Source organism: Oncorhynchus keta, chromosome 22, assembly GCF_023373465.1.
Source record: "Oncorhynchus keta strain PuntledgeMale-10-30-2019 chromosome 22, Oket_V2, whole genome shotgun sequence".
Lineage (NCBI taxonomy): Eukaryota > Metazoa > Chordata > Actinopteri > Salmoniformes > Salmonidae > Oncorhynchus > Oncorhynchus keta.
The window spans coordinates 14,175,019-14,187,794 of record NC_068442.1 but is presented as its reverse complement, the minus strand read 5'-3'; the positions used below and the strand labels follow the sequence as shown (position 1 = coordinate 14,187,794).

General features: G+C 43.0%; 1 pseudogene; it reads right to left on the bottom strand.

The window, feature by feature from the left end:
- Positions 1 to 393: 393 nt before the first annotated feature.
- LOC118400830 (DNA-directed RNA polymerase III subunit RPC2-like) overlaps positions 394 to 12,776 on the bottom strand; it is a 42,935-nt pseudogene continuing 30,552 nt past the window's right edge.

Genomic DNA, 12,776 nt, shown 5'->3' with positions numbered 1-12,776 from the left:
ACACAAAATAGCCTTTTTTTCTGCTGTCAATGTATTACTGTGTTGCGGTAACACAATCAGAGAAGGATACCTTTGTTTAGCGTTCATACACTGAACACGTCTTCAGCAGTGTTTGGTATTCAGTGTGAAGTGTCCAACTTATCTACCCACACATGTTGGGTCATCGTGTGTCTCTGAAATGTAAATGGATTTGTCTTCACTGTTCTATTAACATCAGTAAAAAAAAGACTGCTAAATGATATTATCCAATTCTCATTTCTACTGTAGCTTTTATTGATGAATCATGGCCATATTTTAGTGTCCAAATCTTCCTGTAATTACAAAAAAAATTGAAATGTCATTTCCAATATACATTCAAGATTAGTTTTGTTGATGTATTTTTCAACAATGTCTCGATCAACTATTTCACAAGTCGTTCTCAGGTCCACAACAAAAATAAATACAAAATAAATAAATAAACATTAAATAATATGTGTTGTTTATTATGTACACAAAAAAAGGCGAAAAGCACAAATGTAGCTAAACATACATTCAAAACTCTTGGAAATGTTTTAGAAATATAAAAATAATATATATATTTTTAAACAAAAGCCAACCAAAAATTGTATACTAGTATCCCACTTGCAGTAGCCTTCATTTTGCTATTTTTGCAAACAACTGCTTTTTGTATGCTTTGGCATTTAACTCATTATCATCACGGTTCGTACATAGAGTGGAAAGTCAAATTCAAGGACTTTCAAGTACCTTTTCCAGCACTAATATTTATTTTCAAAGACCATCTATTTGTAATAGTTCCTATTATGCAATTTTTTCTAGTCGCCAACAGATGGCAGTCACAACCTCATGAAAAAAACACTAACTTACTATTCAAGTTCTACTCAATAATACATGTTTCACTACTTATTTCCTACATACATGACTGGTAAGTCAGGACAGATGTTGACTGATTCCCATATATGAACTGTAACTACATATATGAAATGAAACTAAGTAAAAACAGTTTTGTTCAGTTTACATACTATTAAATTGTCTTTATACTAAAATTGTCTTTACATTTCACGAAATTTTAGGTCCCACAGACTGTCCCAACACATTATTAATGTGTTTGAAAAGATTAGACTCTGTCAGGCGACCCTATAAAAATTTTAGGGGACCCCACATGGGTTCCGGACCCCAAGTTCGCGAACCACTGTACCTCTCTCCCTGCTTGCTTCAATGCTTCCTCTCTATGTGTAGCTCCTTTGCCTCCTTCATTGCAGCCTGACTCACCACTGTCTGTCTCACTATTCTCTAAAAATAAAATGTATTTTGTTATGAGAACTTATAAGCCCATCTTTTGATTATAGCTAGCTTAATTTCAGTCATCTGCTCCTGCTGAGGTCAGGCTCCGTTCAACGTTAGCTTCTAACTTCATCCTTCATGTTTCCTGCTGGACAGAGTGGTGAATGATTGCGCTGCTAACAAGGCAAATCCGGGGAGCAGGCGAACATAACAAGCATACATGACTCAATCATTCACAATTCCACTCTCTCGCAGAGGAAGGCGTGCTTAGAAACCTGTATGAAAATTGGGAGCCTTGTATCATTTTCTGATAAACTATAGCCATTCCATTATTGTAACAGTGCTATAGTATTTCCTAAAACATTATATTGACAATTGTCAATTTGAATATTCAATGTTGCTTGTTGTCCTTCTCACATTTCTAGCTCCACCCTCTGTCAGTTCATCTCCATCTCACCCTTTTTATACTCTTGTCCACCAGCCGGCTTTCCCTCTCAGTCGAGCCCTATATGTGGTAGCGATTAGCCTGGGCATGAGGTTACTCGTAGCATGCTAGTTTAAGGCGAAGGGGGCAATGTTCATGGACGGCAGCTCCTGGGCTGTTTGCAGGCGTAGGGGATCCGCAACGAGGACATGTGACAAGAGGACTTACAGTAGTGGCACCTGGAATAGAGAGAGGGAGAGAGACAGGGGAGTGAGGGGCCTCTATAATACTGTTTAACAGAGGATAGAAAAGGTGCTTAGTTCAGTCTAGTGGTCTTTGCATAAACAACCTTTACATCTGATTAAAGGGAAACATCAGGATTTTGGCATTGAGGCCCTTTATCTACTTCCCCAGAGTCAGATGAACTCATGGAAACCATTTTTAGGTCTCTGTGTCCAGGATGAAGATAGTTTTGTGAGCCAATGCTAACTAGCATTAGCGCAATGACTGGAAGTCTATGGGTATTTACTAGAACGCTAGCAGATACCCATAGACTTCCAGTCATTGCGCTAATGCTAGTTAGCATTGGCTCACAAAACTACCTCTAACTTCCTTCATACTAGACACGGATACATAAAAATGTTGCCAAAATCCCGAAGTATCCATTTAAGTAAACTGGTTATGCTAATCACATTCAGAGCAGACACACACACATCACATACTTTGTTGGTTGTAAGCACAGTAAAAATCTGCAGCTGCAATACCAGGAAACTAAACCTTGGGTATCAAGTTTGATTCTAACTACCATTCTCCGGTATTACAGATGGACTAAAAAGGACACTCACCACCCAGAATATCCAAACAGGCTACACTGGCCACACACATCGACCTCGAAGGCATCACTGGAGATCATGACCGCTCCAGCGGCAGCATGCTGGCCCCGTAGCCAATCAGACAGTGGCGCTCAATCTCTCCCCTCTGTCTCTAGAGCGCCCCTCTGTGGGCTGCCTGGGATGGGGCGCTGACACGAACAGGACAACAGCAGGCAGGTAAGATGGGGGGGGGATGACTTTCTGTACTTAACGGAAAAATATTAAATTGAAGTGTCAATATGACTCAATGGAGTACAATACTGCAATATTGGATAGGGGAGGTATCATACAACCACAGCCATGTAGACCTTTAAGGAGCTCTAGTATTGTTACATCACCAACAGCTTGAGAACAGGTGCTAACATGGCGTTCTGTGTAAAAGTTGGCCAAACGCTGTATATGGTTCTGCACATAACATTCCTGGGTTTATCTGACCTGGTGATCACAGCTCTGGGGCTGCGGGCTCTGGCATGCATGTGCTTCAACTTCTGATAATACACTGGTCCAAATATAGGCCTCAATTGACTCTCTGAAGGAGAGAACACAAGACCATCAAATTCTAGGGCTTACAGCTAGATCAACTTTTGTCAATGCTGGAACTGGGGACACAAAGGGGTAAATATATATATTTTTTTGCCCTAGAACTCACCTGATTCAAATTAAAGGCCTGACGTTGAGTTGATTACTTGAATCAACTGTGTTAGTTCTGGGGCAAAAACTAAAATGTACACCCCTTTGGGTCCCCAGGACCAGAACTGAGAAACACTGAGCTAGAGAATGGCTATAATACTGTATAATACTGTTAAATTAGCGGCCACAGAAGTCATGTCCGTAGCCATAGTGTAATGCTCATACGTGACATATACATTCTTAAATACAACTAGCAGGTTCAATCGGACTGAACAATGTGCTCACCAATGTTTCACTTATCAAACAGTCTGGTTTAACCAGGCTGACATACAACACTCCTCCATTCCATGTCTTTAATTCAAAATGTGTTTACAAAGTGATGCTCGAGGTGATGTAGTCCTTGCCCTGGTAGTTGTACCCCTAAGCGGATCAGGTCCTCACACACAGCCTTCACCTTGCTGCCACCGAAGGCGGTGCGGTAGTGGAACCTTCCATCCAGCACCCCTGCTTTCCCAGCCAGCAGCTTGACCAGCTTCCCCACCTGGTGGAGGAGACATGCTATTCAATAGGCACCAAACTGGACAAAACACTGACTGAAATAGGGAGGGACAACCTGAATAAAATCCATCAATAAATTGTTGTTTGCCAAATGTTTTGCAATAGTGTGCCCTAATGAATATCTCCCAGGAGACAGGTCACGCCATCCTTCAACTCATCACAATCCATTTCAAAACAATACAAAAGTTGACACACCTACTTATTCAAGGGTTTTTCTTCAATTTAGCCACCCTTTGCCTTGACAACAGCTTTGCACACTCTTGGAATTCTCAACCAGCTTCACCTGGAATGCTTTTCCAACAGTCTTGAAGGAGTTCCCACACATGCTGAGCACTTGTTGCCTGCCTTTCTTTCACTCTGCGGTCCAACTCATCCCAAACCATCTCAATTGGGTTGAGGTCGGGTGATTGTGGAGGCCAGGTTATCTGATGCAGCACTCCATCACTCTCCTTCTTAGTCAAATAGCCCTTACACAGCCAGAAGGTGTGTTGGGTCATTGTCCTGATGAAAAACAAATGATAGTCTCACTATGCACAAACCAGATGGGGTGGCGTATCGCTGCAGAATGCTGTGGTAGCCATGCTTGTTAAGTGTGCCTTGAATTCTAAATAAATCACTGACAGTGTCACCATCAAAACACCTCCACACCATCACACCTCCTCCTTCATGCTTCATAGTGGAAACCACACATGCAGAGATCATCAGTTCATCACCTACTCTGCGTCTCACAAACACGGCGGTTGGAACCAAAAATCGCAAATTTGGACTCACCATTGCTTGTGTTTCTTGGCCCAAGCAAATCTCTTCTTCTTATTGTTGTCCTTTAGTAGCGGCTTCTTCTTTCAATTTCGACCCATGAAGGCCTGGTTCACGCAGTCTCCTCTGAACAGTTGATGTTGAGATGTGTCTGTTACTTGAACTCCGTGAAACATTTATTTGGCTGCAATTTCTGAGGCTGGTAACTCTAATGAACTTATCCTCTGCAGCAGAGGTAACTCTGGGTCTGCCTTTCCTGTGGCGGTCCTCATGAGAGCCAGTTTTATCATGACATTTGATGGTTTTTGCGACTGTACTTCAAGAAATGTTCCGCATTGACTGACCTTCATGTCTTAAAGTAATGATGGATTGTTGTTTCTCTTTGCTTATTTGAGCTGTTATTTCCATAATATGGACTTGGTCTTTTACCAAATAGGGGTGGTACACAGAGGATAGCCCTATCTTGTCACAACACAACTGATTGGTTCGAACGCAATAAGAAAGAAAGAAATTCCACAAATGAACTTTTAACAAGGCATACCTGTTAATTGAAATGCATTCCAGGTGACTAGCTCATGAAGCAGGGGCGGCAGGGTAGCCTAGTGGTTAGAGCGTTGGACTAGTAACCGGAAGGTTGTGAGTTCAAACCCCCGAGCTGACAAGGTACAAATCTGTCGTTCTGCCCCTGAACAGGCAGTTAACCCACTGTTCCTAGGCCGTCATTGAAAATAAGAATTTGTTCTTAACCGACTTGCCTGGTTAAATAAAGGTAAAATTAAATTAAAAAGCTGGTTGAGAGAATAACAAAAGTGTGCAAAGCTATCAATAAATCACATTTATTTATAAAGCCCTTCTTACGTCAGCTGATGTCACAAAGTACTGAAACCTAGCCTAAAACCCCAAACAGCAAGCAATGCAGGTGTAGAAGCACGGTGGCTAGGAAAAACTCCCTAGAAAGTCCAAAACCTAGGAAGAAACCTAGAGAGGAACCAGGCTATGAGGGGCGGCCAGTCCTCTTCTGGCTGTGCCGGGTGGAGATTATAACAGAACATGGCCAAGATGTTCAAACGTTCATAGAACGGGGGTCAAATAAGAATAATCACAGTGGTTGTTGAGGGTGCAACAGGTCAGCACCTCAGGAGTAAATGTCAGTTGGCTTTTCATAGCCGATCATTCAGAGTATCTCTACCACTCCTGCTGTCTCTAGAGAGTTGAAAACAGCAGGTCTGGGACAGGCAGCACGTCCTGTGAACAGGGTTCCATAGCCACAGACAGAACAGATTAAACTGGAGCAGCAGCATGGCCAGATGGACTGGGGACAGCAAGGAGTTATCAGACCAGGTAGTCCTGAGGCATGGTCCTAGTGCTCAGGCCCTCCGAGAGAGAGAAAGAGAGAGAGAATTAGAGAGAGCATACTTAAATTCACACAGGACACCGGATAAGACAGGATAAGTACTCCAGATATAACAAACTGACCCTAGCCCCCCGACACATAAACTACTGCAGCATAAATACTGTGGGCTGAGACAGGAGGGGTCGGGAGACACTATGGCCCCGTTCGACTATACCACCGGCCAGGGCCAAACAGGCAGAATATAACCCCACTCACTTTGCCAAAGCACAGCCCCCAACCACTAAAGGGATATCTTCAACCACCAACTTACCATCCAATGCCGAGTATAGCCTACAAAGATCTCCGCCACGGCACAACCCAAGGGGGGCACAAACCCGGACAGGAAGATCAAGGCAAAGGGTGGCTACTTTGAATTTGTTTTACTTTTTATTTTTTTATTTGACTAGGCAAGAACCTCAAATATAAAATATATTTTGATTTGTTTAAAACTTTGTTGGTTACTACATGATTCCATATGTGTTATTTCATAGTTTTGATGTCTTCACTATTATTCTACAATGTAGAAAATAGTACAAATAAAGAAAACCCCTGGAATGAGTAGGTGTGTCCAAACTTTTGACTGGTACTGTACATGCTGTGTACAAAATGGGATGATAATGAACTAAACCTTGATGTTTAAGATGAGATGAATGTACAGCAGCAATTACAATCAGTGGTGGTAATGTTAACTGCTCTATAACACAACTCGCGAAAACGGTCAACAGGCCTACTGGTTCAGTGGTTTATGCCCTTGTAATAATGAGACAAATTTATAACAGGCTAACCAGTGTGCATTTTCTAGATAATCAATAACAGTGATTGATCAATTAAGTGCCAGAGAGAAAAAGAAATTCAGCATGAGTTTTGCTGTTGAGGGTAATGTACGGTGCAACCCCTACTCCAGACCATTCCACTGACAAGCAGTAGCCATCACCAAGGTCACAGGAAGGAAGACCTCTGACTTTAGCACACATGATCATCCTCTCTGGCCAAACATTGCTGTGTCCTGTCCATGACAACCTCAGACAACACTAGCCAATAATAAGGAACCACTCTCTCAAAAAGACGAATCAAATTGAACTGTATCTAAAACAACGTATGTGTAACAGAGACTGTGAGTACACTGACAGATCAAAGGCTGGGACATGTGTAATGCTGCTGAACAGTTCACACCTTTATATCAAATAAATAGCATTGCAACATATGACAAAGGTTTCATTGTGTGTCATTCAGCATTTTAGGTCCATTGTCAAATCTAGTTTTCTATTCTAAACTCAGAAAGAAAAAAGTGGGAATACCAGTAGCTACGAAGCTAGCGACTTCCTTAACAGCGGTTTCCATAGCAACAGATATCTGTTCGTGAACAATAACATTGACTGCTTAGTGTTGTCAATGGACGTGTGTTCTGGAAGCCCATGATAACCCAACCAATGGAGTAGGGGGGATAATGAGCGCTTTGTCTCAGAAGGGCTAATTCAAACCTGTGAAGAGTGAGGGTCAACACAGTAGTCTTCTTGGGCTTCTGCTTCTGTTGGATATTAGAGACCAAAATGGAGAAAGTGAGGGAGAATTGTCGAAGGATTTGGAGGGTAGGTATCAAATTATCAACCTGAAACAAAACTAAAAGTTTATTCATTTTCTCCATAAGTGGTTCAGGGGGATAGGTTTCAAACTGTATCAAAACAAAAGTTCATTCATTTTCCCCGTGAGTTAGAAGAAGCCACGAGAAGCTTGGGATACTTTGATAAGTCTGATCTTCCACATCCAGTTCCCTAGCTAGCAGATTGTGACGGGTGGATGTGATGCTCCGTTAGCCGTTACAGGATAGGTACTGTATGGAGTAGCAGAGAATTTTTGACCAACCTTAGCTTGCCGACACTATCTTCGTCCACATTAGCCTGTTAAAATCTGTTAGCTACCAGTTCCCTTGAGTGGGACTTTGTACCCCCCAAAGCAAAGAAAAGGTCATGTTGAATTGTGTGAAGGTACTGTATCGTCATTCTGGCGTGGTAGTCGTGAGGGTTCTTGATGATAACATGGCAGATGCCCGAGTCACAGAAAGGCATGTCCTCCTGAGGAACGATCAGGCCACACACACCTGTCACACACCACAGAGAGGGAGATTGAGTTAAAGTGGTCCAAGTGCAGATACAAATTATATACTGGACATGGGGATGAAAAGGACCCACTGTAATCAATGAGCCATGCTACAGCTGCGAGTGAGTGAAGTCTTTATACATTTCAAGTTTATTTCAAGAGTTTCTATGCACGTCTCTGAAGCGTTATCAATTGATAGTAGCTTGAGCTTTTGATTTCTGCCTCAGTTTGCTGCTTCTGGTGGAGCATGCTAAAAAACAACACTAACTGAAGGAATGCATGTTCCACACTAAGTTACCCCCAGTGCAGCATACACTGCCATGCTGCTGTTGTCTGGTGGGGCCCCCTTTGGATTCACATGATGTGAGAGGCAAGGGCCCCGGGCCTCCGGTAGCTGCCTGGGACTGGAGGCCTTAAGTGTGAGGGCAAATGTTTGCCCAGGGGCTGAGGCACTCTTCCATCCCTGGTTAGAGCAAACAGATTGTAGGCCCATTTGCAAACCAAAAAAGAGAGGGAGAGAAGTGAAAAGAAAGGGAGCAGGAAGTGGAGAGAGGTGCTTAACCTGACAGTGAGAACAGGATTACACACACATGACTTTCAGTCAGTCCAGCCCAGAGAGGAAGTGAAGGGGGATCAACTCAACATGAGAGGGGAAATCAAATCAGTGCATGTGGGAAAATTCTGTCTAACAATACACTGTAACTGTAGGACCTGTTGGCCACTAGATGGGAAACGCTAAACGATACACCCTAAATAAGCTGTGCCTAACATCACCCAAACAAATGTTCCTGTAGTTTTGTGTATACTATATGTGAGGATAATAAAATAAAGTTCAAATTTGACATCATAGAAATGCCTTCAAGGTAAATCCACCTCTTTGATTTGAACAGAACCTTTCATTCATATTTGTCCATATTGGAAGCGCTCAAAAAGTAACTTTTTAGACCTGAATGACAAAGCATTCAAGAGATAAAGGTGCTCAAAGTTGACCTATCTTGCATACCCCACCATATCATCACTATCTGAGGTTTTTGTGTTGTGCTCGCCATCGACTGAGACACAACATGCTCTTGAATAAAAGGTGGATGTTTTGGCTGATAAATGTACTAAATCAAATGGTCCAAAATGGGAATCAAATTTAAAGGTCAACTTACAAATGGTACCACAAAGATGGTTGGAGGTCCAGACGTCAGAGAATGTTGAATTGAATGGGAATATCTGTTCTAAATAATAATGTCGATCCTCCATAGGAAACCTATTGAAATCATAGAAATATAGATAACAGAATAGACATGACCATTTAAGTTGACATTCAATGGTGGGTGGACCAGCAGCCATCTTGGTGGTGATAAGTAGAAGAAAACATTTCTCAATTCAATTTGAATTTCAATGGTGTACTTGATACATTGCAGTGGTCTGAAGGGATAGATCCATTCTGTAAATTGTGTTTCTATGATTGAAATGACACCCACCCTGTGGAGCATGGTGTGTCTCAACCGATGGCGAGCGCAACACAAAAAAGTCAGATTATGTCATGTCTAAGCTAATGTACAACATAACATCAATTATCTAAAAATGGGTAAGGTAAAAAAACGTACACTTTTATTAAAAGCTTTTTACCAAGAAATGATAAAATAGTTTGACAACCCTTTTTGTAAGCTGTTTAATGGTATCGAACTCAATCGTTTATCTTTTCCAGTGATGAAGAAAGGGATTTCTCATGGTCGTTATGCAAAACGGGTAAATGCCGTCAAAAAGCGATTGAATTCAAATGAATGGACCCTTTAACCCATTTCCCTGCTATGACATATACCAGTAAGATGATGGGTAGTAGTATTTCTGAACGTGGTATCAGTTGTTTATGACAGGGTTTCATCATAGAGTAAAAATGTGTATTCCATAGGTCTACATTCTATTTCTATGGTTGTTACCTCTGCTGATGTCACTGTTCTACAGATAGTCATGAGCAAAGTTCAGGCAGATCTGTTAGTGTTAGCCACACTTAGTGGTCCATTAGTCCCATAGACCCCTGCAAGAGGGCAGCTCCTGCTCAGCCCAGTCAAAGCTCTTCTCTGTCCTGGCACTCCAATGGTGGAACCAGCTTCCCACATCAGAAACCTTACCTCTTTAAATGGTATCTTAAATAACAACCCCCCACACACACAAAACAAAAGCATGCCTTTCGTGAACTAACACTCGCACTTGACTATTCCCCCCTACTAGCACTGACTTTGCTGATAGCTACTTTATTGAGGACGAATTGACTTACTATGACTGGGATATGTGGTTGTACCTCTTAGCTATCTCTGGATAAGAGCGTCTGCTAAATGACTAAAATGTAAATGTAAAATGTTTTGATTGGGAACAAGAACAGTGCTTTTCTAAGGACTAAGGAGGTCCATGCCTGATTGAGAGTGAGCTCCATCCAACAGCAGGAAGGAGAGGACAGGAAGAGTGAAAACCAAGAAAGGGCAAACGTCTAATAGGCTATACAGAGGGAGAAAGAGAGAGAGACCGAGAGAGAGAGGATATTGGAGGGAAAAACAGGAGTGGAGGGAAGTGTGAGGGAGGGAAAGGGCAGAGCAAAAGGAAAAAATAGACCAGAGGGCAAAGGAGAGAGAGGCATAAAATGAGAGAGGGAAAATGGAGAGAGAGAAGGAGCAGGCAAGAGAGAGAGGGATAGAGAGAGAGAGAGAGAGAGACACTAGTTCCCATAGCAGGCGTCCTCTGTGTTGTTTGTTTTGTGTGAAAGTGCATGATAAAAGAGCCATGAAATCGGCAGAGAAAGCCAAGACAACAGCGAGGGTCCAGAGCCCTCCATCACGCCCTATACAGTTCCACACTGACGGCAAGGACAATGGGCCCCCAGCCCTCACAACCACACAGACCAACCCCCGCCGCTACCCCTGGCCTGCAGCTGTGTGTGTGTGTGTGTGTGTGTGTGTGTGTGTGTGTGTGTGTGTGTGTGTGCGTGTGTGTGCGCTAAATCATTTACTTATTTTATTTTATTTTACTAGGCAAGTCAGTTAAGAACAAATTCTTATTTACAATGACGGTCTACCGAGGAACAGTGGGTTAACTGCCTTGTTCAGGGGAAGAACGACAGATTTTTACCTTGTCAGCTCAGGGATTTGGGCCAGTAACCGAAATACTGGCCCAATGCTCTAACCACTAGGCTACCTACTGCCCAAACCTATTCTGCTCTGATTACAATATGAGACTTATGAGACTACTTATGACCAGCTAGACGTAGAATTTAATAAATTTGCCAAGACTCAGCTAAACACATTTCTTTAACTAATACAGAATTGCTTTTTGAAAGTGGATTCTCTGCATTTCATATAACAAATCTATAGCCTGCTTCACAAAAAACTAAAGTCATTTGCAACACTTATACCACTCATACAGTATATTCAACAGTACTAACAGTCCGTCACTCCGTACAAAATCCTTGTGAGGATGGCAGCGGGACGAAAATCCAGATAAGTCTTTAGTGCACCAACATGAAACAACCCAAGAACACACTCCAGCATTGCTACAGTACATCACCACTCTCAGGTTGGTCACTTGTAGCTCCATCCCGGGCCTTTCCCCAGTTCTAGCATTCCCCCTCTCCTGCTATGCCTAACCCCTTGGTGACCCCTCACTCCTGTAAGAGACAGAGGATATTGTCCCATGACTATACTGACCGGCCAGACCCAGCAGCGACCCCGTTTAATGAAGTGAGTAAATTATGCATGGCGCCAGTTAGCTTTCCGATTAAAACATCATACAGGCCCTCTCTTCTAGAGGGAGGTGCAGCAGCAAAACAATGGCGGTTGTAAACACTTTTCCCAGGAGCGGCAGTGTACTGCTGGGGTGTAATACATTTGCATAGTCTGGCGCAGGACAAAGAGCCAATTAATTGAAAAGCAGAGCCCCTCGAAAGACGAGGAGAGAGGCCCTCACTGGAACTACTGGCAACACTGGGGCCTGACTCAACACACACAAATGCACACGTGCACACACACTAATGCGCGCACACGCTCTCACACACACAAAGTCTTGCAAAGGAATCTACCATTTCAGTTGGTCAACACTGCGTTAGATTACATCTGTATATTCTGTATGTTGACATGGGGCACTGAGACTCTGCAGTTCATGCAGACACATCAGGCCTGTGACAGATCAGTTGCTTTCCCGATTATAAGCATCATATGGCCCTGAGAGGGCAGATAAGGGAGGGTCAGTAGTACCTTTCTCTCAGTGCTGACTGCTGAACTCTCCTATCTCTGGTCTCCTGGTCTGTCTCAGCAGGATCTTAATGAGGAAAGCATCGTCTGCGTTGGAGGAGATAAACACCTGACCTGATAAGGCTGAATCGCTGAAAGAGACCTGAAAGGACTGGGTTGTTTGACGTCATATAGTGGACACTAAGTGTTTTGCTCAAGGGTCAGAAGAGATAGTAGATGAGGAACGAACGTTATATTTAAGCAATATGGCAGGTGGAGGTGTGGTATATTTCCAATATACCACGGCCGCCAGCCAATCAGCATTCAGGGCTCGAACCACTCAGTTTATAATAATAGTTCTGTGTGGGGGCAGGCAGGGGTGTATGAGTGGCTGACCCACCTGATGGGCATGTGTCTGTACTGGGGCTGTCCTGGCTGGGCACTGCCCTCCAGTGGTGTCTGGGTGACGGTGGACATGGACTTGTTCACCAGCACCTGCTTGTTCTCCACCTTCTCACCTGGGACACACAATTACTTACACATCTCTCACATTA